This window comes from Cervus canadensis, chromosome 19 (genome assembly GCF_019320065.1).
Source record: "Cervus canadensis isolate Bull #8, Minnesota chromosome 19, ASM1932006v1, whole genome shotgun sequence".
Lineage (NCBI taxonomy): Eukaryota > Metazoa > Chordata > Mammalia > Artiodactyla > Cervidae > Cervus > Cervus canadensis.
This window is the reverse complement of record NC_057404.1, coordinates 34,369,012-34,396,135: the sequence shown is the minus strand read 5'-3', so window position 1 is coordinate 34,396,135 and position 27,124 is coordinate 34,369,012. Positions and strand designations below refer to the sequence as shown.

The window sequence follows — 27,124 nt, the reverse complement described above, 5'->3', positions numbered from 1 at the left end:
TAAAGTCTCTGTATAATGTCTTAAGGGCATAATGAAATCAGGAAACATTTATTAAAAAAAAAAAAAATACTAAACCTAGGTAAAGACAGAGTCTACAGCAACGGGAGCCACAATCTGCTCCCATTCCCCACCCACAGCTCAACCTGATGAAAACTCTACTCATTGTGGATGTGGCCAAGAAAATGGTGCTCATTTTTCCTCAGCTTTTGGCACTATCTCACCGTGAGGGAGAAGCGAGCAGCATCTGTCATCCACCTAGCTCTGAGTTGTGTGGCTAAATTCCTGGTGAGAGCAGTCAGTCAAGAGGCTAATGCCGCCTTCCTCTACCAACAGGGTTGAGGCTCCACACCAAGCAAAGCAGGCAGAGAATACTGGGGCCCTGAAGGCCCTCAGCCTGGCTTGCTCATGGTGTAAAGGTTCTACATCACGAGAGGCAAGATGAGAAGACCAGAGGCTACCATCTCAGTCCAGCACCATCCTTGCAAACAGTGGCGTCACTCCAGGAGAAGGCCATTGTCCCCTCCTACACTCCAGATAGGGGGCCTAGAGATTCTGCTCAGAGGGAGAGGAAGTCTGTAAGAACAGGGATTCAAAACTCTTGCCAAAGAGACTAACATTATTTCCCCCCATGCAAGGGATTTTTTATTTAAAAAAAATAGAGATAGACAAGGGCTTCCTTCTACTCTGCAGTCCTCTAGGCATTGATAACAATATATCACCAAATGTCTGCATAGAAATTTACTGACAAGTCTAGGAAATCTGGGTAAATGAATAAAAATGTCAGCCAAGTAGGAATCATTTATTTTCTGTAAATCATTCAGTCCAGTGTTAATACTTCATGCTGGCAAATTTAACCAACAGTTGGATCATCTATACTATGGCCAAAAAAGTTAAAATACCACATAAGTATGAAATAAAATGGATATTCTTGACTGAATGCATTATTCTACAGAGAGACTAACTTTAGCTGGAACACCAGAGTGTAGGAAAGCTTAAGCTTAAGGACAGGAGAAAAAATAAAGATTTTAGAGGTAAGTAATTAAGAGGCTGGTAGATCCCTGGAGGAAGACATGGCAATCCACTCCAGTATTCTTGCCTGGAGAATCCTATGAACAGAGGAGTATGGCAGGCTACAGTCCATAGGGTCACAAAGAGTTGGACACGATTGAAATGTCTTAGCATGCACACACAGGTCTATGAGAGATATAAGCTTTCCAGGTGGCACTAGTTTTCAAGAACCCACCTGTCAATGCAGGAGACATAAGAGAGATGGGTTTGATACCTGGGTTGGGAAGATCCCCTGGAGGAGGGCATGGCAACCCATTTGAATATTCTTGCCTGGAGAATCCCACAGACAGAGAAGACTGGCAGGCTATAGTCCATAGAGTTGCAAAGAGTTGGACACGACTGGAGATGTGGCATGCATAGGCCACCGAGTTTATCAGAGAGAACTAGGGAAAGAACTAAGAAGAGTCTTCTAAGGTCACAACAAACTTCTAATACTAGCCTTAAAAACTACCCCTGCAAAGTAGTCAAAAATGTATTAAACAAGACTGTGAAGAAATTTATGTTACAGAGCACTGGCCCAAACAATGGGGCTATCAGTCAGCTACCAGTGGAGCCTAACAGCTAGGTTAGGACAAGAGATGCAGACAGCATAATTCGGAAAAGAGAGAGTCATAAAGAAAACACTGTCATCCCAGAGTGACTGAACACATGTTCACTTCTGAAGAGTGGTAGCAGAAGCTTCATATTGCAAGGCGGGAATGCTTAATTCAAAAAGTCCAACAAAGTTACTAAAGAAATAAGCAAATAACAACAAAAACAAGTGCCAGAGGAAGGTGGGAATCAGATTTGAGAATTACTATACTATCTAACTCCTGGAGAAGGAAATGGCAACCCACTCCAGTATTGTTGTCTGGAGAATCCCATGGATGGAGGAGCCTGGTGGGCTACAGTCCATGGGGTCTCAAAGAGTCGGACACGACTGAGTGACTTCACTTCACTTATACTATCTAAAACATCCACTTTTTACCAAAAAATTACAAGACATATCAAAGAACAGAAAAGTGACCCATAAGCAGGAAAAAAAAAACAGTAGGGACACTACTGGCAAGAGGGTCCAGATGTCATATTTAACAAAGAAATCTTTCAAAGCCATTATAAATACACTCAAAGGACTAAAGAAGACTATGTTCTAAAAAGCAAAAGATAACATGATGACAGTGTCCTACCGAACACAGATGAAAAATTTTATCGATAAAGAGAAATTACCTTTTTAATGTAAATTCTGGAGATATGTAGTACAATAACTTATTTTTTAAAAAGTATAAGGGACAGATCAACAGATATTATGCAAAAATAAGCATAGCCTCAGAGAAATGTGGGACCCTAGGCATATATAGGGGCTCCCCAGGTGGCTCACTGGGCCGGGAAGGTCCCCTGGAGAAGGAAACGACAGCCCTCGCCAGTGTTCTTGCCTGGGAAGTCCCATGGACAGAGGAGCCTGGTGGGCTAGAGTCCATGGGGTCACAAAACAGTCACACACAACTTAGCGACTGAATAACAACATTAAGCACATACACGTGTAATGAGACTATCAAAAGGAGAGGAGAAAGGAGAAAAAATTTGAAGAAATAATCACAGAAAGTTTTCCAAATTTGATGAAAAACAATCTAATTAAAAGCAGTAATTCAAAGCTCAACAATGAGATTAATGGTACCTTCTCATAAGAAACAGTGGAAACCAAAAACACTGGGATTATAATACCCTTGTGTTAGAAGAAAAAACTGTCAATCACTAATCTTGTATCCATCAAAACTATCTTTCAAGTATGAGGGTGAAAACACTCATAAGAAAACACAGAGGTAAACAAATATACCTGGGATGAGTAGTCAATGGTCTCTAAACATGATACCAAAAGCACAAACAAAATATAGATTAAATTGGACATCAAATTTAAAGCACTTATGCTTCCAAAGACACCATGAAGAAAGTGAAAAAGAAAACCTAGGAACCAAGAAAAAATACCTGCAAATAACATGACTCATAAAAGACATTATTTAGCATATGTAAAGGACACACGGTTCCTTAATAAGAAGATAAATAACTCAACTTAAAAATGGCAAAGGATATGAATAGATATTTCTATTCTATTTCTTATAGAAAAAAGACATTTCTTATTCTTCCAATAAGATATACATATGAATGATAAGTACATGAAAAGATGCATAACATCACTAGTTACCAGGAAGTTGCAAATTAAAACCATGATGAGATACCACTTCACATCCACTAACATAGCTATAACCAAAGAAACAGATAATAATAAATGCTGATGAGGATATTAAGAAATTGGAACACTCATATACTGGTGGTGGGAATATAAAATGCTGAGACCACTTTGAAAAACAATCTGGAAATTCCTCAAAATTTTCAACATAGAGTTTACCATATGGCCAGGAAACTGTACCCTGATGTATACACCCAAGAAAATGAAAATATATTCCCACACAAGACCTTGGACATGCATGTTAGTAGCAGTATCATTAATATAAGCTTAAAATGTAAACAATCCCAATTTCCATCAACTACTAAATGGCTAAATATGAGGGATGTCCATACTGTGGAATGTTCCCCAGCAATGGAAAAGAACTAACTACTAACCCATGTTAAAATATGGAAGAACCTTGAAAATACTATACTAAGTGAGAAAAGTCAGTCACAAAAGATCACATATTGAATAACTGCATTTTTACTGACCGTCTAAAAAGGAAAATGTATACAGACAGAAATTATATTATTGGCTGCCTAGGGCTGAGTGTGTTATAGGGAACAATAAAACTGATTATGAGAAAAAAGTCAATGTCATCAACAAACATATATGTGAAAGTTCTAAATGAGATACTGTATTAGCAGACCAAAATCGGATACTGTATTAGCAGTTTATTAGGAAGATAATAAAGAGGTGGCCAAGACAGCCAAGTAGGAAGATTCTGAACTCATCTCCTCCCACAGACACACCCAAATTATGACAATTTGCAAAGCAATTAACCATGAGAACCGCCTCAAGACTAGCAGGAAAAGTTTTCCACAGTGCAAGATATAAAGAAGGAACCACAATGAAACAGGTAGGAGGGGCAGAGATGTGGTAAAGTTGGGACCCACACCCTTGGGCCAGTGACCTACAAAGAGAAGCAATACCTCAATGACAGAGGTCCTCCCCAAGGAGTGAGGGTTCTAGGACCCACACTGGGCACCCCAGCCCAGGGGTCCTATACACAGAACATCTAGCTTTGAAAACTAGCAAGGCTTTTTTACGTTCAGGAGAGCCAAAGAGCTAGAAGGAAACAGAGACTCTTCCTTAAAAGGGCACGTGAAACCTCACATGTTCTGAATCCCACTGCAGAAAGAAACCTTGGTCAAACCTACTTGCTGATCTTGGAGAGTCACCTGGAGAGGCAGGCAGCAACTGGAGCTCACTCTGGGGACAGAGGTGCTGTAGCAGACATTTTTGAAAGCTTGCCCTATAGCAACAACACTGGCACTATTAAATACTATTCTGAATTCATGCCTCTAGCCTACTAGTGCTGAGGACCCAGTCTCACCCTTCAGCAAGCCAGCACCAGCCCACAGGCTCTGCCCCTAGGCTGGGCAAATAGCTATCTGGGAAGCCCACTTCACCCAAGAGTTTTACAGATTAGAAAAGTTTAAAGAATTCAGCAACACTATTTCACCTTACAAGAAATGTTAAAGGGACTCCTCCAAGCAAAAGAAAAGATCACATAGAAATATAAAAACCATGAAAGGAAAAAATCTCATTGGCCAACACAGTATTCAGTAAAGGTAAATCAATTAGTTAGAAAGTTAGCAGAAAGGTAAGACGCAAGTAGTAAAATCATATTATAGCCAGAGTAAGCAGTTGAGGGATACAAAGACATCAAATATTATGTCAAAAATATTAAACGTGAGGGGATTTTAAAAATAAGGTGATTAAAATGTGTAAACTTGAGACATCGTCAACTTAAATAATCATTTAGACATTTTTCCAAAGACACACAGATGCCCAACAGGCACATGAAAAGATGTTCAACATCACTATTCATCAGGGAAAGGCAAGTCAAAATCACAACGAGCTACTACCTCACACCTGTCAGAACGGCTATCATCAAAAAGAAAACAAATCATAAGTATTAACAAGGATTTGGAGAAAAGGGAATCCTAGCACATAATCAGTAAGGATGTACCTTGGTATGGCCTCTATGATAAACAGTACAGAGGGTCTTGAAAAAATTAAAAACTAGGGTTGCCATATGATGCAGCAATTTCACTTCTGGCTATTTGTTGTTTTGTTGCTTAGTTGCTAAGTCATATCTGACTGTTTTGAGACTCCATGGTCTATAGGCCATCAGGCTCTCTGTCCATGGGATTTCCCAGGCAAGAATACTGCAATAGGTTACCATTTCCTTTTCCAGAGGATCCTCCTGACCCAGGGATTGAACTCACATTTCTAGCATCGGCAGGTGGATTCTTTACCACTGAGCCATCAGGGAAGCTCTTTGAGTATTTCCCAAAGCGAGGGGGGTGCGGGGAAACACTAATGCAAAAAGATACATAGCACACCAATGTTTACTGCAGCATAGATGTGGAACCTATCTAAGTGTCCAAAACATGAATGGATAAAGAACATATGACACACAGAGAGGAATACTACTCAGTCACGAAAAAGACAAAAATCTTGCCATTTGCGACAACATGGATGTATCTAGAGGGCATTACGTCAAGTGAGAAAAAGACAAATCTCATCATGATATTATTCATATGTGGAATCCAACAAAGCAACAGGAAAATAAATGAGTATGTAAAATAAAGCATAATGAAGATAAATCTTTGTATGTGAACTAATGGTTATTAGACTTAGAGTGGTAATCATCTCATAATGTATTCAAATGTCAAATTACTACACAGTATACCTGAAACTAACATTGCATGTCAAATATATTTCAGTTTAAAAAAATAAAGTCTCACAATAAACTTTTTAAATTAAGATAGTGCAGTATTACTACAAGAAGAGAAAATTAGCCCAATGGAAATTTTAAAGCTCAAAAGAGATATGTACGTATCTATATATACAGATGCATATACATAAAACAGATATATATTACATCAACATATAGACATTTATAACATACATATACATATATATAAAAGAGCTGACATAAATGGAGAGCCACTCTGAAATGAATGGGCAACAGGTGATACGTATGGAAACAATTAAATTGAACCTTAACTCACACCTCACAATATTCAGTTGCAGATGGATTAAGGATATAACAAAACATCATTAAGACCTTAGGGTAAGCAAAAGTTAAACAAGGAACTGAAATGTAAGCCATAAGGACTGGAAAATTTTGACTACATTAAAATTGAGAACTTCTGTGGTTAAAAGCTACCATACAAACATAAAAGAGACAAACCACAAGTAAGAAGATATCTGCAAAGAATTTAATTGATTGTTTTAAAAATTACTAGTATCCACAACTTGTAAGCATCTTAGTAAGGCGGCATGTCAATCTTGGATATTAGAAAACATTTAATAAATTTGACAATATAAAGCACAGGACAGGAAGCAGCACAACAGGAATTATACGGCTGGTAGGAGTTTGAACTACTGTGGAAAATAGAATGTAATCTTACAGATTTAAAATGTACCTTTTGTGTAACCAAGCAATCCCATGTCCCTTGTGCCTGTGCACTGAGAATATAAGCAACCCATAACATCATTTTCTGTCATAGCAAAAACTTAAGAAATAACCATCAACAAATGGCAAACTAAACTGTGGTCTATGCACAAAAAGAGTACCACAAAGTAGTGAAAATAAGTGAAATACAGCCTTAGGCACCATGGATAAGTTTTAAACACATAAATTTGAGAAAGGGGAAGAAAAAATATACAACAGCACTGAATGACATTTTCCTAAAGTTCTAAATACACTGTTTAAGGATACACAAGCATACGGTATAAAAAAAAAAACTTTTTTTAAGTAAGTGAATAATGCAGACAAAACTCAGGTGAGTTTTTACTCCACTGGAAAGGACAGGAGTAAATGAGAAGAGCACACAGGAGTTTTAAAAGGTACTGGAATTACTTTGCTTCACAAAGTGACTAGCAGGTATAAAGACATTCACTCTGTCACTCCTTAAAATACATACTTTTAAATATGGAAGAAATGTTTCCTTTTAAAACATATATCAAAAAATTACAGGAATCAGACAACTTAGTTTCTACAGCTCTGCTCCAAAACAAGAGTATTTTCGCAAGGCACAAAACCACCTTAAATGTTATTTTACGTATCAAATAATTTGCATGAGATATTTTTCCTACCATCATTTCTGCCTTTGACTTTAGGGATTATGTAATTTAATTGCTTTTTCCTTAAATCATTTCTATTGTTACAAAGAACCGTAATAATAAAAAAAAAAGACTGGCATTTTAATTTGTATTTATTTATATATTTTATGAAATTATATATCAAGAGTAATGGTCAGTATTCATAAGAAGTAAAAACTCCTGTGTTGTTTTTTTTTTAATAAAAAAAACATGAAGCACATTCCTGTTTATTCAAAACTACTGTTTGGGTTTTTCACATTTTGTCTTTTTCTGATCCTTAGAGAAAGTTAATGGATACAACTGAAGTACTTACTAAGAATATGAGTAGAATTAAATAGATACCCTGCAGGTAGGATTATAAATTAGAATGACTTTACTGGAAAGCAGTAAGCAATTTGGTGTTATATACAAAGGCCTTTATAAAAATATTCAAAGATCTATTCATAAAGATGCTCACTGCAGTATTATTTATAATAAAAAAATAGGAAAAATATTATTAAGGAATACTAGTATTTTCCAGTCATTAAAATATTTTGAAGCATATTTAAAGATAAGAAAATATTCATAATATAATTTCAAGCAAAAATAAAATATAAAATTAAAATGACAATATCCCTTCTTTAAAATCTAAAAATACATGATAAAGAGAGACGTAAATATATCAAAATGAAAACAATTAACAACTCCAAGTAGAGAAATTTCCCTTTTGACTTCTTCCTATGTTTTAAAAAGTTTGTATCAAACACACATTCATTTAATAATAAGTGCCTACAGAACCAAGACACAGCAATATAGTAAATGAATGAATTCTTAACTGTGAGATATCACAAGCATTGTTTTCTATCATATCAGGTGAGCAAGGTTTAAAAGAAAATTTAAATTCTGATTTTTTTATCTAGATAGCATTAAATACTCTGAATGAAATGATACCAAGTCTCCTTTCCAGAACGAAGGATAAAATGTATACACAATCAACTGAAGAAGTACATTTGCTGAAGAATTTTCTGTCATTGAGGCAAAGGAAAAAAATAGGGCACTTTCGCTTACTGTCAGTGAGTAAACTGACATCAAATTTAACTAGAATTAGCCTTCATTTCATAAAGAAAAAGAGAGAAAGATGGGGGGAAAAGGCACAAAAGGTCCCCAATCAAAAAGTTGGCTTCAGTGTCTCTGATGCATCACTACAGAAATTTGCTTTTAACATAAGAGGAGTCTTGTTTTTTAGTTTCAATAAAGTATTTCCAAACACTGTCCTGCTTTTCTGTTGTATAGATATTATATAGATTATGAATGTGATTTTTAAAATAACCTTAATATCACAAAAAAATATTTTAGTACAGAGAATGGTGGGGAGACAGAAACAACAGATTCAAAAGGGCAACTTTGAGACTTTCAGAAAAAAGCTATAAATTTCTAACTGTGGTAATAATATTTGAAACAGATGTCTATCTACTTTCAAATCCAAACTGGATCATAGTTTACACAGTTTAATAAAACTTTAATTAAGGTTCTGCAATAGTGTAAACTGATCAGGTCATGCAACTAAACACTTGCTTAATGCTGACATCTCTTCAAGCTCCATTAGTGCTAAACTTAACCAGACTTTTCAGAATTCATCCAAGGGAAAATGTCATTCAAATTAATAAAAGGATACAATTTATCCTCTTATTTCATTATACAGACTTTTTCTTTTTTAGAAGTATTTGAAATAGAGATGTAAGTATCCCAAATTGAATAAAAAGGGAAGGAAATAACTGTTTCTAAGAGCTTCTTATTTCTAACTAGGCACTTATTTTCATGAGTATCTGTGACTTAAAATGTTTTGCATTTGGAAACATTTTGTAAGAAAATTGTTTTTCATTAAAATTGACTAATTAGGAACCTCCCTGGTGGTCCAGTGGTTAAGACTGTGCTTCCACTGCAGGGGGCACAGGTTCCAACCCTGGTCAGGGAACTAAGATCCCACACGTTGTGCTGCAGCAAAATAGATAAATTTTTAAAAATTAAAAATTGATCTATTAATTCTGTAAATATTCTTCATTCCATTTTCATAGAACAGTCTCATATAGGCACCTCCCAAAGTAGGCTGAGTGCCTGTCACTTAAAGACGTCTAAAATAAAGGACAAGAGTGAACATTCACTGAACAATTTACTGTATGCCAGGCAGAGTTCTAGGTTCTTCCTTTAATTACCACAGCATCCCTACTGGGTCCTACTCCTACTATCCCCATTTTCCAGATGAGAGCACTGAATGGAGCAGCCAGAATACAAACCTGGCTATCTGACTGCAGATCCACTGCAGAGCATCTATGTTGCTTTTAGTCAAAATACAGAAGAGAATTTTTTCCCATTTCATGTCCTAGAATGTATTTATAAATTAAACAAATGGTAGATTTTTAAAAACCCTAAGAATCCTCACATACTGTCAAGGGAAAATTTCCATAATTACATGGAAATAAAGAATCAAACTAAGGAAGGCGATCAATCAATCAACACTGACCTAGCATCTTTTGTGTGTTATATTCCATATTGTGAAATACGAAGAAAATAGAGAAACAAGGAAGCTTTTGCTGAGGATGCTAATTACACTAACAATCCAGGAAACTAGTAATTACAAATTGATGCAGTGCAGAACACTTAGAATGGAAGAGGGTACAAAGTAATGGAAGAAAAGTTACTTCCAGGGGGTATGTATTAATAGACTACATTAATTTTATGCATTAATGTACATACATGAGTTCAGGGGGGTGGCATTAATAGACTTTCTTCTGAAAATGAAGCTGTTTTCCAAAGAAGGGAAAAATGCTAGAACAGCATCAGTGTGAGAAATTCATTATGTAAAGTGATATATGTTGGGTGTAATTTTTTTTTTTTACTATTTTTTCATTTTCAATCCAACTTCCAAGTAAGAGTCCACATGATGGGAATTTCCCTTACTCTGCTTCACACTTTCTCATTTTGGATTCAGGAGTTGTAGCATCATGAATTCTAATGCATTCACTATGGACAAAACATGTTCAGCATTACTTAAGAACTTCAACTTTTTCCTTATCATTTCCCTTATCTCCTAAGAGCAAACAATTCATGTAAAACAGACAACTCTACAGTTTTCAGTGGAGGCTTCCTGCTTTATATCAACGGCAAATGCTCCAGGATAGAACTTTTACGGGCTGTGATTATTTGTTTCCTCAATTTTATTTTACTTTACTCAGTCATGTTCAACTCTTTGCAACCCCATGGACTGCAGCATGCCATGCTTCCCTGTCCTTCACCGTCTCCCAAGAGCTTGCTGAAACTCATGTCCATTGAGTCAGTGAGGCCATCCAACCATCTCGTCCTCTGTCTTATTTTACTTTACTGGGTAAGCATAATTTTCTCATCCTATTTTACTGTATTTGGTAAGTATAGCTTTCTTTAGCATAGACTCTTTCAACACATACAGACATACTATACAAACAGGTTGCACAGAAGTGGGCTGGGATTAAAAACTTGTTACGGATAATCTAGAAAATATCACTGAAACCTTCAAACATATAAAAATTACATAGTTGATTGTTGTATGAAACTATAGTTCTTAAAAGGAAATTATTAATCAACTTGAAAATAATAAGAATATATCAAGTTCCCTACATTTAAAGGCATCTGAATATTAAGCCAATCCTGGAACAATATGAGGAAAGAATATTTTAGAAAGAATAGTACGGAGATTAACTTCTCATAGGGAGAACCAGGTTATTTGCACAACATCTTAAACCTAGTTCAGTCCTGTTTTTACATTTAAAAGGAGTCTAAAAGAGATTACTTAGTATGCGGCATTAGAGAAACAAAGTTAACTAATAAGGCACACAGAAAAAATCTCTTATCAGTGAAAAGTTATAATCACCAAATCAAATTCATCATATTGCTGGGATGTTCTGCATATTTTTTAACTAATTTATTTATTTTAATTGGAGGCTAATTACTTTACAATATTGTGGTGGTTTTTGCCACACACTGACATGAATCAGCCATGGGTGTACATGTGTCCCCCATCCTGAACCCCCCTCCCACCTCCCTCCCCACCCCATCCCTCTGGGTTGTCCCAGTGCGCCGGTTTTGAGTGCCCTGTCTCATGCATCGAACTTGGACTAGTGATCTAGTCCACATATGGTAATATACATGCTTCAATGTTATTCTCTCTGCATATTTTATCTCTAGTAAAATTACCCACTACAGTCCAGTACGAGTGTGTGTGCACAATTAATTGCTCAGTTGTGTCCAACTCTTTGCTACCCCATGGACTGTAGCCCACCAGGTTCCTCTGTTCATGGAATTTTCCAGACAAGAATATTGGAGTGGGTTGCCATTTCCTACTCCAGGGGATCCTCCTGACCCAGAGATTGGAACCTGTGTCTCCTGCATTGGCAGGTGGATTCTTTACCACTGCTCTACCCAGGAAGCCCATAATCCAATACGGTCAACTTTTAAACTGAATCTGATTTCTGAACAAAACTATTTTCAATAATTGCTTCAAAGTCCTTAGAAAATAATTCAAAGAATGTATTACAACAGTACTGATTGCAGAGTCACTTCCTATTAACAAAAATTATTTGCAACCCCCAAGGGTTTATTTATAAAAGTATATAAAATGGCACACAGTATAATTATATGATTTATAAGTATCAGTATCTCATTTGAAGAATTATAAAATACCAAAGGTGATTAGGTTTGGAAAGAACTTCATTTATGATTACTGTTTTGTCTCAGAAATTTCAAAAACCACCTAAAGAAAAAAAAAGGCACAAAGATGTATTAGTTACAGTGTCTTGCTCTTAAGAAACCTAATGTCACAGTGTAATTATTAACCATGATAAGATTTGCCCATCTGGGTTATAGAATCATAGCATTTCAGGCCAGAAAGACCTTAAAGAGCTTGGCCAATCTTTTATTTAACTGATCAGTCTCAGGTTCCAAAACTAATTATGGCCTTTCCTGTCTCCCAATTGTGTGCTATTTTCAACATACTACTTGCTTCTCTCCCCCTGAAAGAGAGAACAGAATTAAAATGCTAAAAGAAAAATAGTAAATGTATTGAAATATATTACCCTATCTCATCCGTTACTGTGATGAGAAACTGCAAAACATGAATTATCTGACCTGAGAAATGAGAACACAAAGAAGATTTGAACTATATGAGATTATGAAAGTTAAAGTAAAAAATAATCAACTAGTCCTTCCTTATTATATGGTTTCATAATAAAATTATGAAGGGTTATTCAATGATTTCAGTGGCAGGTAAAATTAAAACAAATAAAAGGAAATACCGTTGACATGCATAACAAGCCTCCAGAATACACAAGGTCACAGAACAGAGGTCGCATCGTTAAATCCAGTAACATGATTTTAAAATAATCTGGATCATTAGTGAAGCAAATATCTATTTATGTTCAACATAAATATAATTTTCCATAATGGAAAAATTATATTTTGGAATATAAAGAGTCACTAAGGAAGCTTTCTCTTTGTTACAAATTATACTATAACTTAATGTTTTTGTGGTCTATACATGCCTTTGGAAAATCAAATGGTGATTACCAGACTAGCAAAAATGTGAGGACTTAACTTATATATAATATTTATAATATTAACTTTTAAATTTATCATTTCACTTTTAATGCCTAAGTCCATTTTAAACTTTGCTTTCCCCATAGCACTTTTGCTCCATGTAAAATATTTTTCAACTGGTTATTTTGGAAACTAAAGATTTCTTTAACAGCTCTGCCTCAGCTAAGCTCTATGGCCACAGCCAACAGACCCCTTTCATTTAAACATGCAAAAAATAAAGGTATTACACTTAAAGAGAGGTTTTATGATTCTTTGAAAACCTCTGTATTAATTTCATTTTCATTCCAACAGTCTAATAAAAATAGAGACAAAATATAGGTGATATCCCTATTACAGATGACCTAGAGTCCATTTCAATGTTAGAAAAAGTGATTTCAAGATCAAATTCTACTCAAAGGTTTTTATTGTATTTTTAGTGGGAAATACAATTTTCTGGTGCCTCCCAATAAGCAGATTTTTGCCAAGCCCCCAAATCCAATGTTTTTATAAGGCTTATATTATGGTGGTTCTTTCAAAATAATTTAAGTTTATTAATGTCATTTCAGATAAACTGATCAACTTTAAACAATTTTCATCATTTGCATCTGTACAGTCTTAGCAAACTACCTGAGCTATTTGGTTTCCCAAATCCACTAAAACATGTCACTACATTTAACCCATGTTAATGACTGCATGTCCCTCTCCCTCACAAAAAAAAAAGCACACACAGAAAAATGTGGATCAAACGGAAGTCAGTTTAAGTAAAAATGTGGTAAATTTGCTCACATCTTCCACATGCAGTTTTCTCTCTTTCAACTGTGCACAAGTCTCTTCCTTCTTCCAGGAGTCTTTCAAAGCTGTTGGACCACATGGGCTTATCTCTGTTCATCTTTGTACCATCAATAACTAACAAATGTCTGGCTCTAACAGCCCTCCAATATTTAAGTACAGATTTAAAATCAGACAGCCCTGTATTAGAATCCCCCACTAACAACTGCCGAACCTCACTATGTCTTTAAGTCCCTTCATCTGAAAATGGAGCTGGCAATCACTATCTTAACCATGATGAGCTTATTTATTAGCTCACTGCCTGGAACACAGGAATGACTCAAACACAGTAACCTCTATCTTTTGCCTGCTTATATATAACTGTATTTCAGCCATCCACATTAATGCTAAAATTTCATCTCCTTTATCCTCAGCCCTTCAAATTCTCCCAATATAATGTTATAATTATTTCTTGGCAATTTGGCAAATTTATGAGGTCAATATATGCTAAAGCATAAGGTCACCAAAGAGTTTAGCAAACAATGGTAAGGGGGTGGGGGGCTAGCTTTGACTTTTTTTAGGGCTAATCATGTCTTGGAATACTAAAAGCTGTATGGAGCCTCAAGGGAGAAACCAGTGAATATAATCCACCCTATTTTTTTTTAAAAAGCCCTTGACAAGGTACTACCACAAAAGTTATTAGAACTGAGTCATCATAGGACTAGACGAACTTTTAACTGGAGAAACAAAGATGACTGTAAAAAAGGAAAAAAAAAGACATTATTTTGGCAAGAAAACTATAAATAGGGAAGGTGCTAGAAGTGGTCTTATTCAACATCTTTATAAATGATGTAGAAGAGGAAATGTAGATAAAATTTTCCAGGATTTCAAAAGATACTAAGTTTTTCCAGTATGTGAGATGCCAAGTCAGTGGGATAACCTACAAGGTTTCTAAAACTTTATGAGTTACTAGGAGGAAGACATCACATAAGATTTAAAGTGGAAAACTATAGGGTTAGACATGTAAGGGGGAAAGCATAGAGACTGTACTTCTTAGGATAAATGGGCCTTAGATATCATAAATAGGAGCATAGAAGTCACTGTGTTTCTGTGTTCCCACAGCCAACAAAGCTAACAATGGGACTGACATCACTCAAGAACAAAAAACATGCTTTTCCCTCCAATTCAAAACCACAGTTCATTTTTACTTAAAACACTACACATACATCTAGTCTAACACAGTCTAGCATTCCACTACCTACTGAAGGATGAAAAATTACAACTCTAATTTTACCAAGAAAGAAGGGGAATAAAGATCTAGAAACTGAGGGAAATCCACGTGAATAAAAATAAATGATCGAGTGGACCACAGGACAGGCCTGTGAAGAAAAACAAGATAGATGAGCATTCTTTCAGTCTGGACAGGTGATGGTTACACGGAAACACTGGAGCTGTCAAAGCTCAACAGGCTCTGTATAACGAAGGAAAGTATGGACAAGACGTACAGAGCTAAAGAACTGCAGCTGTCGATTCAACTAGAATACAAATATGAAGTCAAGGAGTTAAACTGGAAAAATCTCCTAAGTTCCAAAAAGAGAGCACTGGTGTGTCTTGAGGAAAACTACGATATCCGACATAACACAAAATTTTAAAAGTGAAATCGCGGAACACCAGTCACACCTTCCCTAATACAGTCCCCAGTGACACCGCCTAAAGACGGAATGATTGACTGACTGACTCACCGCGGCACCGCATCAATGTGCTCATCGACTTTCATCCTGTCTTTCCCATGTTACATCTGTTTATGCTCTGCGCTTATTTTTTGATAGTGTATCATCCATGATTTTAAACATCTTTCCCCTTAGAGCAAGACTCAGGTTATCTCTTTGACACATATGGCATGAAGTTTATTCATATTGCATAAATATTTAACAATTCCGTTTGTAAGAAAGACATTATTCACAAACTGAAGATGTAAAATATTATTGTTAAAATGCATTACACCTTCCAGGTTTAGGAGAAATGAGCCAAAAAAGGAATCTATGGTCTCACGTAAGTCAGCTGCATGCTAGTAAGTTATAAGAAAAGCATCTAAGAGTGCTTAATAACACCTTTCAAACCACAGTTACAAACACATAAAATCTCAAATAAAAGAGGAGCTAGACAGTATCTGATAAAAACCTATATAAACATCTATAATTGCATTATATCAAAGAAATACATAAAGGAATGAAAACTGTCTAGATTCAAGTTATATCTAGCAATACGTTTCATATGTTTGTGCCATTTTTAACTTTAGCCACTAGAATCCATTTCTTTAAATGTTTCAAACATGGACATTTCATAAAAATAGTATGAGTGAAATTATATAATAAGTAATTTCATAAAATAGAAATTCATCTTGCTATTACTATCATTTCCATAATATTGTTAAAGTATTTTAAGATTATGTCTACAGAATACCAAGTCATCATTCCAATTATACTAACTCAGTCAAAACTCCAATCAGTCAGAGGATGGAAAAGTCAGGAAGGGTCGTGAAAATACTCTATGGAGATTCAGGATCATAGAAAAATGAGAATGTCTTAAACCCCTCTGGCTCAGAAAAAGTAGAGGAAACAATGTTTTCAAATCAAGTGCAAAACTGAGAAAAAATAAAGGGGGAAGGCACGACCAGGATGGTGGAGAGTAAAAGAGAATAGAAATGAGCATTCGTGTATTCACAGACCTGAGGAGACAAAGAGCTGCGATTCCAACATACAGATTATTGCAGATACTGGCAAAGGTTTTTTGCTGTTGTTTTTGTTTTGTTTTTTAAAGTTAAATATGCTTTAAATATCTTTAAACTGCTAAGTAGGAAGTATTCAAGAAATAAAGGTATTATGTCATAGTCCTGGTTCAAGCATAAAAACACATAAATTTTACAGTTAGAAGAATCTGAAACTTCAGTTTTTCTGAGCAATTTTCAAATTCTTCATGGCTCTGTGAAATAACAATCTAAGAGAATGCAGAAAATGTAGTCCAGAAAATGTAGGCACATCTTTGATGTGCTTAAAGTACAGACTGTTTCAAGGCAATGTATTTACAAAAAGTTTTAGATTTTCTGCTATTTTTAGAAACAATAACACCTGCTTTTCTTAGTAAAAGTTGTCAGAACAAACTGGAAAACATTTTTGGAATAAGTTAATTTATATATGACTGTTATATCTCAGCTTTAACATACTCTATGGAATGCTAAAAATGATCAAAAAAATTTAGAAAATTTTAAGTTATATGATTAGGAATTGCTTATATTGTCTTTACTTAAAAAGCAAGCATACATTATTCCATAAATATGCATAATTATGGAATAGGAAATGCCTAATTTGCCTACAAAAATTAGAAGAATTTGATGACTGAAGCAAGGAGTGAATCACATCCATTGAGAATTACTAAAAAAAACATAATCAAACATAAATGCCACAGAACACAAAGATCATTTTCCAAATTGGTTCCAGAAACAGCTCCTAGGTAAATTTCCATGAAAAGCTTATTTAATTCAATTAAACAGTATAGCATGGTTTTCTTCTTCAGAAAGAATTTAAACATTTTCATTTGCTACAGATGTTAAAGATAAGTGTTTTAAAGCATGATTGACTTAATCTTGAGATAAAGATTCAGAACTGTTGAAATATTTTGAATGAAAAAGGACTTACTGAACAGACATATTTTAACCACAACAGCATCCCTCACTTATAAAGTACGCAGAGTAAAACTTACAACATTTAGTATTTTTTACATCTTTCCATTATGTACTGACATACAGATGCAACACTGTCTCTCACTTAAAATATAAAATTACAAGACAGGATAAAATAGAGAACCACATATTAGTATGTTATTAGAATCCTACAACTCAAACATGCAATGGAAGGAAGAAAGTATCATTTAAAAATTGAGTAACCGTTAAATTTATCCTGGAATAATTCAGGTTTCCCTGTATAACTTTTCTGAGTTCATCTCAACATTATATAAGCTCACTCAGGCACTCAGGATGACTAAGTACTGCTTCCAAAGCAGCCTGGTCATGGGTTCTTGTGCGTCCATCTGGCTGCCGGCAAGAACACTGCAATGACTCATAAATGAAGCAACCTGAGGTCACCTACTCCAGGTCTCTTAAACAGAACTGCCAGCTGCTTACCAGGTGGTTCCAATTTCCGAGAATACTTAAAATGAGAAACTCGTTCTAGATACACCATTTTATTTTCATATTGTCTCTGGCCACAGAACTGGGGAGGTAAGGAAGGAAGCTCTTTTGAAATGTAGATTACCAATCATCTGAAGGCCAGAAGTCATTACACGTCTGGGATTGAGAATAATACATAAAGTAAAGTGAAAAAGAAACGCAAGACACAAAATCATATTATACTATACTCTTAATTATATAAAGGAAAAAAAAAGACCCAAAAAGTTAATAAGCTATCTGTGTGGTAGAAAAGAGTGGTTTTAACTGTTAGAATTCTCTGTACTTCCCAAGTTCACTTCAAGGAATATGCATCCTTTATTAGAAAAATAAAACAATTAGTATATTTTTAGAAGACTGTAAACCTTGGGTCTGTGAGCCCCAGAGGCCTGAGTATACTTATATCTATACAAGCAGAAAGTCTTTCTCTTGGTAATGAAAAAAAACATTCATTTTACCTTTAAAAAGAAAAAGGGGGAAAGAAAGGGGAACAAGGACTGGATTCCCACTCTGTAACAGGTGTGACAGGTAGAGGAACAAGTCCCATCTCTCAGGAGACAACAGATTGGCGAAATATTCAGCCAATTATTTGTATCAATTTTTCCAAAAGTTTGTTCTGAGGAACATTTGTCCAGTGATATATGCAGGGAAAAATATAAGTCCCAAGGTCAAAACACCCCTTGTGGGGATGGTCGCAATGCACATTAGCATAATTAAGGCTCACACAAGGCTTCAGTTTAAACATATCTGCAACTCCCAGACTTCTCTGATCATTTATTTACTTATTGAATGCCTCTGTGGTGTTTATTATGTACCTGACATTGTTCTAAACACTATACAACTATTCACTATTCTAATCCTCAAACCGAGGACATAATCACTATTATTGCCATTTCCATCTTACAGATGATGAAGCTGAAACACGGAAGGTTCAGCAGCTTGTTCAAGGCCACACATCTATTAAGTGACAGAAAAAGGCAAACTCCAGAGTCCTCACAGTTCAGCAGTAGGCTAGGCTGCCACCCATGCAATCCTTCTTGAGCTACACAACCTGACATCCCAAAAACCTTTGTTCCATTGGAACATACCATGAAAACAATGCAATCAACTAAAATACACTAGTATATGTAAACTGTGTATCTGAATTAGTTGGATAACTCATACTGCTTCGAACTCCAATTTCTCACTGAGTACATGATGAGATAGCAGTAACTTGCCATGGTGTTCAACCTAAAAATTTCAAGAATTGCTAAACAAGAGAAATTTGGTTAGACTGTTTTCCCTCTCTGTGGTCACTGAATAATAAATTACAAACTTGATTTGTAAATATAATGTTTAGTTTTTTATTTCTTGTCTCCTCCCCAGTCTTCAACCCAATTAAAGGACAAACATCTGCCTTTTTGTACCTACGCTGAGCACAGTGCATTGGTCTAAGCAGCAACTTTATAAGTATGTACCATGTTAATAAATGAATAAAAGAGTGAGTGAAACCAAAGTACATATGTGAAAATTTACAGACTATAAAGCAAAGAATTGAAGCCAATAAACTGGTTGAGAGAAAAGTATTTATATAAGAACAGTGTAAGTTTTCTGTGTCACTGCTGCATGGATAGAAGAAGCAAGTACATTTGGTGGAAAGCGGGGATCCAACAAGGTAAGGGGAGTTGACTGCTCTTATCAATTGAAGAAGGCTCCAAAAAGGAGGCAGCTTTTCAGAAGCTAAATCAACAGAAAACAGGACCTTAACCATTACAAATTTCTGAAAAATTGAAGAGGATTTATTTGCAAACAATTTAATAAGGTATAGGTGCAGTGTAAAAGAACCTGGAGGAGAGTGCAGTAAATCAGGGGCATAAAAACAGAGGGACTAACTCCAGAGATCACTGGAGTCCTGAGAAAGAAACGGATACAAAGAGCAGCTGAAGAGCAGAAGCGATGTTCCGTGCAGAGACATAGGCAGCCCAAGCTGACCCACCAACTGGGAGCAAACCGAAGAATCAATACCCATTTCTCTACCTTGTCCCTCCAATCTGTCTCTGGAGGTCCCCAGTGACATAAGCCATCTGGAAATCAACACGGTTCAGTCAGGTGTCATCCTGGACAGAGGACATAAAGTCAAAGGGTTGAGAGCAGACCTGGAGAGGCAGAGAGAAGGCCCTTCACACAGAAGCCAGGGGGTATAACGCAAGAGGTTTTAGCAAAATGAAGTCAGACAGGAAGAGAGGACATTCAGATCCAGAAGAGACAGCTTAACTGAAAAGGATCTAAAGAAACAGTGAAGCAGAATTGCTAGATACAACCAACCAACTTGCCTGTAAGCCCATCTGAGCAGAACACACTTGTTAACAAAAGGATTTAGGGATAATCCCCCATTATGTGTACCGGTGTGGCTAAATGCTTATTGGACAACAGCAGAACAGTAGCTTGTTTCCAGAAAAGAAACTAATGATAATTTAATACCTTTTACAGATGGTTGTAAACTCTTTTTAGTTAGATAAAACTCACTGATTTCTATCAAGAGATTAATTTAGACAAAGGCACCATCATTACAGACCTCCTTGGAATCACCTCAGATTCATAAATCAACAAATTAACGAGTGACAGACATGTCTGTACTTGTTTAAACCTGTATCTATCTAACTGCTATAAAAATGACTAAAATGTTTATCTTAAGACAGCCAGGCAAGAAATCTTATAGAGAGATATATTGGATTGTATCTTTTCCTTCAGCCAATAAGTAAATGCAAACTGCAGAAAAATCATTTCCAAACTTGCTACTTATTATCTTGTAAGCTGAAGGCACATGCAGCCATATACTTGTTGAAAGACAGGAAAAATAAAGTCAGCGGAATCAAAACGAGGCATCTCTAGTAGATTGCATCCAACGGCATTCCACACATATTTACTGAATGTTTACTGTATGCTCTTTGCAAAGGCTGGGATATGACGGGTGAGACCCAAATCTAAAATGTGGGCTTCACAGTGAAATCTTTCAAGAAGCATACAGTTTTCAAAGCTGAGGGGTAGAAAAATATGACACACTACCATGATTAGAGAAATTCCAACTTGCTTCCTTTCGTTTGTAACCAGAACACAAACTTGAGGTATACTGAAGTGGAGAGAGGTTAGCCTGAAGAGCCGAGCATCCCCAGGTAGTCCAAGTCTCACTCTGAGTCTGAAAGAACCTCGCCACAACACCTCCCAAGGCATTCTGCAGCCTTGGAGTCAAGAAGCTTGCTTCCAGCCCAGGACATATTTGAAGGAAGATCAAGAGGTGACATGAAGTTTCCCTGGTGGCTCAGATGGTAAAGAAACTGCCCACAATGTGGGAGACCTGGGTTCGATCCCTGGGTTGGGAAGATCTCCTGGAGAAGGGAATGACAACCCACTCCAGTATTCTTGCCTGGAGAATCCCATGGGCAGAGAAGCCATGGGGCTACAGGCCATGGGTTGCAAAGAGTCGGACATGACTGAGCAACTAACACTTTTCAAAAAGGTGACATGTGGGAACTGTGAGGTGCTGAGGTCTGCAATTTCAAAGCAAAAGCAACTACTGAACCAGTGGACCGCTGCAGTGTAGATCAATGGCGGGGGCGGCAGGGTGGTGAGTGGATGGAGGCCACACATTATGACTCATGATTAAACCCAGCAACTCTTACTCAGTGATAAGAACAATGTCTGATCAATCTCTCGGGGTTCCACCCTCGGCCAAACCACCAACTCAGCCAGGTCTTTCTCACAGCTTTCTGCATCATCTTCAGACATGCTTGCTCACACTACAGACAGACATGCTAAGTCACATTTGTTCAATTCTGTCTAAAATCTTCCTGGGTAGGTCAACAAAAAATACTTTGAATAAAATGCATACTTTTTAACACTGGCCTGGCAATCTCTCTGACCTCATTTCTACCATCTCCCCTGACTGCCAGGGTGCCCAGCCTGCTGCTGCTCTAGTGAAAGCCTTGTGATTCCCAGTTCACTGCCAGAAGTTCTCCCCGATCTTCACTGGGCTGGCTCTTTCTTGTTTGGAAACATCCTTAAAGAGACCTTCCTTGACCACCTCACATGAAGCAGCCCTGGTCACTGAACTGTCATATCACCCTGCCTTATTTTCATAATGGCAATTTGCACCACTGAAAATCATCTTACGTGCTTGTTTATAATTCACTGTTTTCACTCTCTACAATGAGAGTTCAGTGATAACAATGGTCTTATGTCTCTTTTGGCTGCAATGTCCCAAAGTACACAATAATCTCAGGCACAGATTGGGCACTCAAACATTTAAGTAAAAATGAATGTAATTAAGATGATTAGCATATATGTGGATGTTCTAAAATTCAGGGAAACAGATTACTGCTGGATATAAGTCATGAGTTACTTTTTTTAAAATTTTTTATTTTATATTGGAGTATAGCCAATTAACAATGCTGTGACAGTTTCAGGTGGACAGCAAAGGGCTTTTTTTCTCTTAATACTAGAGATGGGCCTTAAAAATAATCAGAAGTAATATAAGATGCCCCTGTTCTCCACTCCAAATCTTCATTTTTCTCTCCAGACTACCCCTAAAAAGTTTCCATTTTCCTTCATTTTAATTATTAATTCAGTGTGAATGGCTTTTAAATCTCTATGTCGAGCTCTGGCCCCTTTCTCTCCCTGAATTCTGGCCTGCCTCTATATACTGCAACAATCCTACTTCAATGTCTGCCATCACATCACATTTGGCATATGGAAACCCAAAATTAGTATCCCTCGGACAAAAGCAGTTTCTCCTTCTACTCTTAACACTTTTATCAACCATCCTTCAGATACCCAGAATTAAAACCCAGAAATGATCTTGGTCATTAAATTCAAGAACTGGAAGGAAGATTGGAAAACATCAAGTGAAGCAGTCTTCAAGATTTTTTTTTTTAAACTGTGTTAGCTTTCTTTCAAACAAAAGCTCACAGAGAAGTCTGATATGTAAAACAGATGAATCTGCAGTTGTTCTGGGAGTTCAACTGGTGGTCTCTGAAGAGACTTCAAAAAGAGCCCTTAATCTGGTCCAAACTTCCTTTCTTTTCTCCCCAGCCCTCTTCAACATACACGCTGGAAGTTACAGAGAAGACAGTTTCAGTCCAGAGAGCTTAAGTCTTCTTTGCAGGTAGAAACAGTCAGTCTGCACAAGCTGACACAGCACCCAAAATAATGCTTCACACCTAAGAGCACATAGGCAATGTTCTAAAAGATATTACCTTCATGCATATGTAGAACATGATTGCAAATTATTGCAAATTGATACATTTCAGACATGACTCTTATTGGTTTGCCTGAGAAGGACTCTTCAGAGTTTAAGTAACTGTTTGCTTCTAATAACAGACAGATATACTCGTTTCAAGTGGAAGAAGCCAGGCATGAGTCCAGTTAAAAAAAAAACAACTGTGGCACAATGAATATAAGGTCTCAGTTCTATAGCCCACGTGACTTCACTGTCTAGTTCTGAGCATGGTTTTCAAATTCTTTGGGCCTTGTCTGCTTCAACGTTAATATTAATGTGTGATGAGATGCTCTTGAGGACTCTTTCAACCCTCAGTTTATGCTCTATTATACCATGCTAACTTATTTCCCTGGAGCTACTGCATCTACAAAACATAAGCATCACAAGTTAGAGACAAATTGGAAGAGAACAAATCATTCTTGAAGGATTTTTTTGAGTGTCACGTGGCAGGTACTGTGCTGGGCCATCTGAAACCCAGAGAAGCTAAGAAAAGGATAATATCCCATCTCAGAGAGGCAGAGATAAGGTGGCTTAAAAAATTAGGGAAGGCTGTGCTAGGTTGGAGTAGATGACAACCGATTTTAGATTTAAATGATAAGCATGAGTGTTGAGGAAAAGTGAAGGGCGCTATATGTTATCCCCCCCAAAAAAATCACATTTTAAACTGCCTTATTCTTTTAAGTAAATAATACAATCAGTATTTACTGTAGCAAAAATAATTTATCACGCCATCTCACACAGTTTTCAAAGTTTATGAAGAAAAAAATAAGTCAATTTCTTTTTGATAAATCTTTAACAACTAGAACATTCTGAAGGGCATATGTGAACACACCATAAGTAGAGGCAGCACGTCACTCAGGAACAAGAATCTAACAGGCAATTTCAGACAACCCTGCCCAGGCGAAATGCTGTGTAGCACCTGGCAGACAAGGTGGCAAAGACCCTATAAATAGTGATGATTCACTAACATGACATAAATCAAGACTTTAACTCACCAAAAACTAACATTTTGATTTAAAATCACAAGTCAGTGCCATTAAAATTCATCAGCAGACCCCAGCACATGAGTAATGAGATCGCATCAACTCATATCTTGTGACCAAAAGGAAAAGGTGGTTTTCTAAATGGTAATTCAGATTGGACAAATAACACACTGTATCAAGTGTTGTAGCCCTAGGCCATATTTTGCTAAAAACAAAGGTACATTATGCATGACTAAAGAAAACAGTGAAAATCAGAGCAATTAATTTCCAGCTATGTTTCCCATAAAAAAGAAAAAAACCATCACTGCTATGATTTGCTTATAGCACACAACCTTTTTTTTTGGCATCGTACAATGATCTAAGTGTATAATAACTTGCATATTTCACTAAGATGTAATATCCTTCAAAACATCCTTATAGTGAAAGTTTTCCAAAGAAATTATTGATCTCTGGAATGTCTCATGTTTTAAAATGACTGACAAATCCTTTTCTATTTTCTTTGCAGTTAGAAATAATTCTTCCTGATCACTAGAGTGTAAAGAGGTATAACAGTACAAAGACTGAATATTTTCTTAAAGACAAACGTCTCAGTTGACACAGGACATTTCCCATGATTTTCTCAAAACAATAATTAGGAGAGCTGTCACTAGGATCCTTTAAAAAGTATGTAAGAAAAACAGTTATTAGTTGGCAACAGTTTAGGACAGGGAGAAATTTCTTTAAGCGCTCTTTCAAATTATTTTCAAATACTTGTTAGCTAACTCCTCTCATTACTGACAGAGCCTCTTGTGTTTCTTTCCAGAATCTAGGAGCCTTTTCTCAGGTAGATCTGCTTTACTGTGGATACATCCGATACATTCTCTTTCTATGTCAGGGGCAGTAAGCAGCTCTCTTCTGTTTTCTTTCACTGGAACCTTTGTGGCTTCTCCGTCACCGACCTCACCTTGGTGAAAAGGAAACTAAGAACAATTCCTAATAACTCAAGGAAACCAGTGTTCTCATTCTGTGGAGAACAAATTCGAAGGGTCGAGGACCCAGACGAAGTGCGGCTCAGAAGGATGAGGCATCACACCAGACAACTTCCAGAGGATCTTCTCTAGTGTCAGATAATCCTAACACCTCTAGGGACTGTCAGAAATACTACGGAGCCCTGATAGAAACGGACGAATAGATGGATGGGTGTGGAGAGGAGAGAGTGAGACAAGGGACAGAAAGTCAGCCTCTAAATGAGAGGGAGACAGAAGTGTGGGAGACTGGGTGAAAGATAAAGAGATAAAGACAAAGCAACACTGAGAAACAGAAAAGACGATGGGAAGAAACGGGGGGGGGGGGGAGAGTGCGGGTGGGGAGAGGAAGAAAGAGAATGGAAGGAAGAAGGCAGAGAAACACTGAGAACTTGCAAGGGAGAGCAACAGACAGGAACAGAGGCACCAGCGGCAGCGCCGCCGGGTCTCAGGCGCCTGGACCGGCCCGCTGCGCACTTTCTCCCGCTGCAGGCTGGGTCTCGGGAGGCAGCCGGGGCAGGTGGCTCCGTACGGAGCTGGGGCCCCCAGGTCCAGTCTCGGCGGGCTCAGCGCCTCCAGCGGCGGCTAGGTTCCCTCGGTCTCCCCGATCCCAGGGTTGCCCTCCCGCCGCCCATCCCTCCGCTCCCTGGGCGCACAGGTCCCGACTCCCCGCCTCGGTGCGTCCCTCCTTCCTTCCCAACCCCGAGCACGTGTCCCACCCGCAGCCGCCTCTGCCCCCGGACTCCTTGCCGGCAGAGGCACTGGGGCTGGGGATACCGGCAGAGACGCCCGCGCACAAAGCCTCCTGGGCGGCCGCCGCCCCCACGGCGTGCGCCTGGCTCTCCCCTCCTCGGCGCGCCCGCCCAGCCCTGCGCCCGGGTGCGGCCCGTCCCGTACCGCCTTCTGCCCGCCTGATCGCACCGGCTCGGCTCTGCTCGGCTCGGCTCCACGGCCCCCCGCACGCGAGCCGGGCGCCCGCCCTCCAGCCCTCCGCCCGCGCGCGCCTTACCCGCCGCCGCGCCCCGGCACTGGCGTCCTCGGCGCCGCCCGTCCCGGCGCCCCGCAGGCCCGCGTCCACTCCGCGCCCCGCGCACAGCCGCGCCGTCAACTTCTGGCCGCCGTGGCCGCTCTGCCGCCGCCGCGGGACTTTTTTTTTTTTCCCTCTAGCTCCTCTGCTGCCTCTGGAATTTTTTTTTTTTTTTCACTTGCCCTCTCCAGCTCCCACTAGTGATTGGAGCCTGAGAGCCAAGTACTTAGCGGAGGGATTACACTTCTCGATGCACTTGGAGCTGCCCCAGCGCCGTCGCCTGTGTCTGGAAGGGCGAGCGGACTTGGGGAGCCGGCTGCCTCCCGCCCTTCTGCCGCCCCGCATCCCCTGAATCGAGGCGGGGCACTTCCCAGTTCCGTCTGCCTCTCAGAGCCTCACCTCGGTTTCAGTCACAGATGCTTTCTCGGTCATGTGTAAGAAGGGGTTTCAAAAAAAAAAGAAAAACAGGTTTGAGGAACAAAGGTGGGATTACTGTACATTGCAAGCTTGGAAGGGGCTCCCAAAACTGATCTAGCGCAGTGGACTGAAACTCATCAAGGCCATTGACACTTTGGAGAAGTTGATAAAAAAAACTTTCACACACCTCGTAAAAAATACACTTACACGGCAAATTATGCCTGCAGTTTTGGACGAGGAGTGTAGAAACCCTGAAACAGGTGGGCCTCCTAGGGAAAAGAAATATTTCCTTTCTTCAAATATTTTGAAATTGTAAAAAAAAAAAAAAAAGAACAAGGAAACATCTTCCATTTGTATTTGATGAAATTTTACAATCATCATGTTTATTTCAGGAAGGTATGTAACCTCTTTGTGATTTCCTTGCTAAATCTTTCAGTGTTAGAATATTTTCTAAGGAGATAAATATAAATTAAGCT

At 38.0% G+C, this 27,124-nt stretch overlaps 1 protein-coding gene across 5 annotated transcripts in view; it reads right to left on the bottom strand.

Annotated features, from left to right (window-relative positions):
• The window catches only part of BMPR1B (bone morphogenetic protein receptor type 1B), a 421,370-nt gene extending 394,885 nt beyond the window's left edge, over positions 1-26,485 (bottom strand). For 2 of the 5 annotated variants that reach the window (XM_043438650.1, XM_043438648.1), the window contains exon 1: positions 26,214-26,485. The gene's annotated coding sequence lies outside the window, so the exon portion shown is untranslated. Of the gene's footprint in view, positions 1-26,101; positions 26,122-26,213 lie in introns of those variants that run through there. The other 3 variants (XM_043438643.1, XM_043438642.1, XM_043438645.1) reach the window with 2 other exon arrangements.
• Positions 26,486-27,124: the final 639 nt, after the last annotated feature.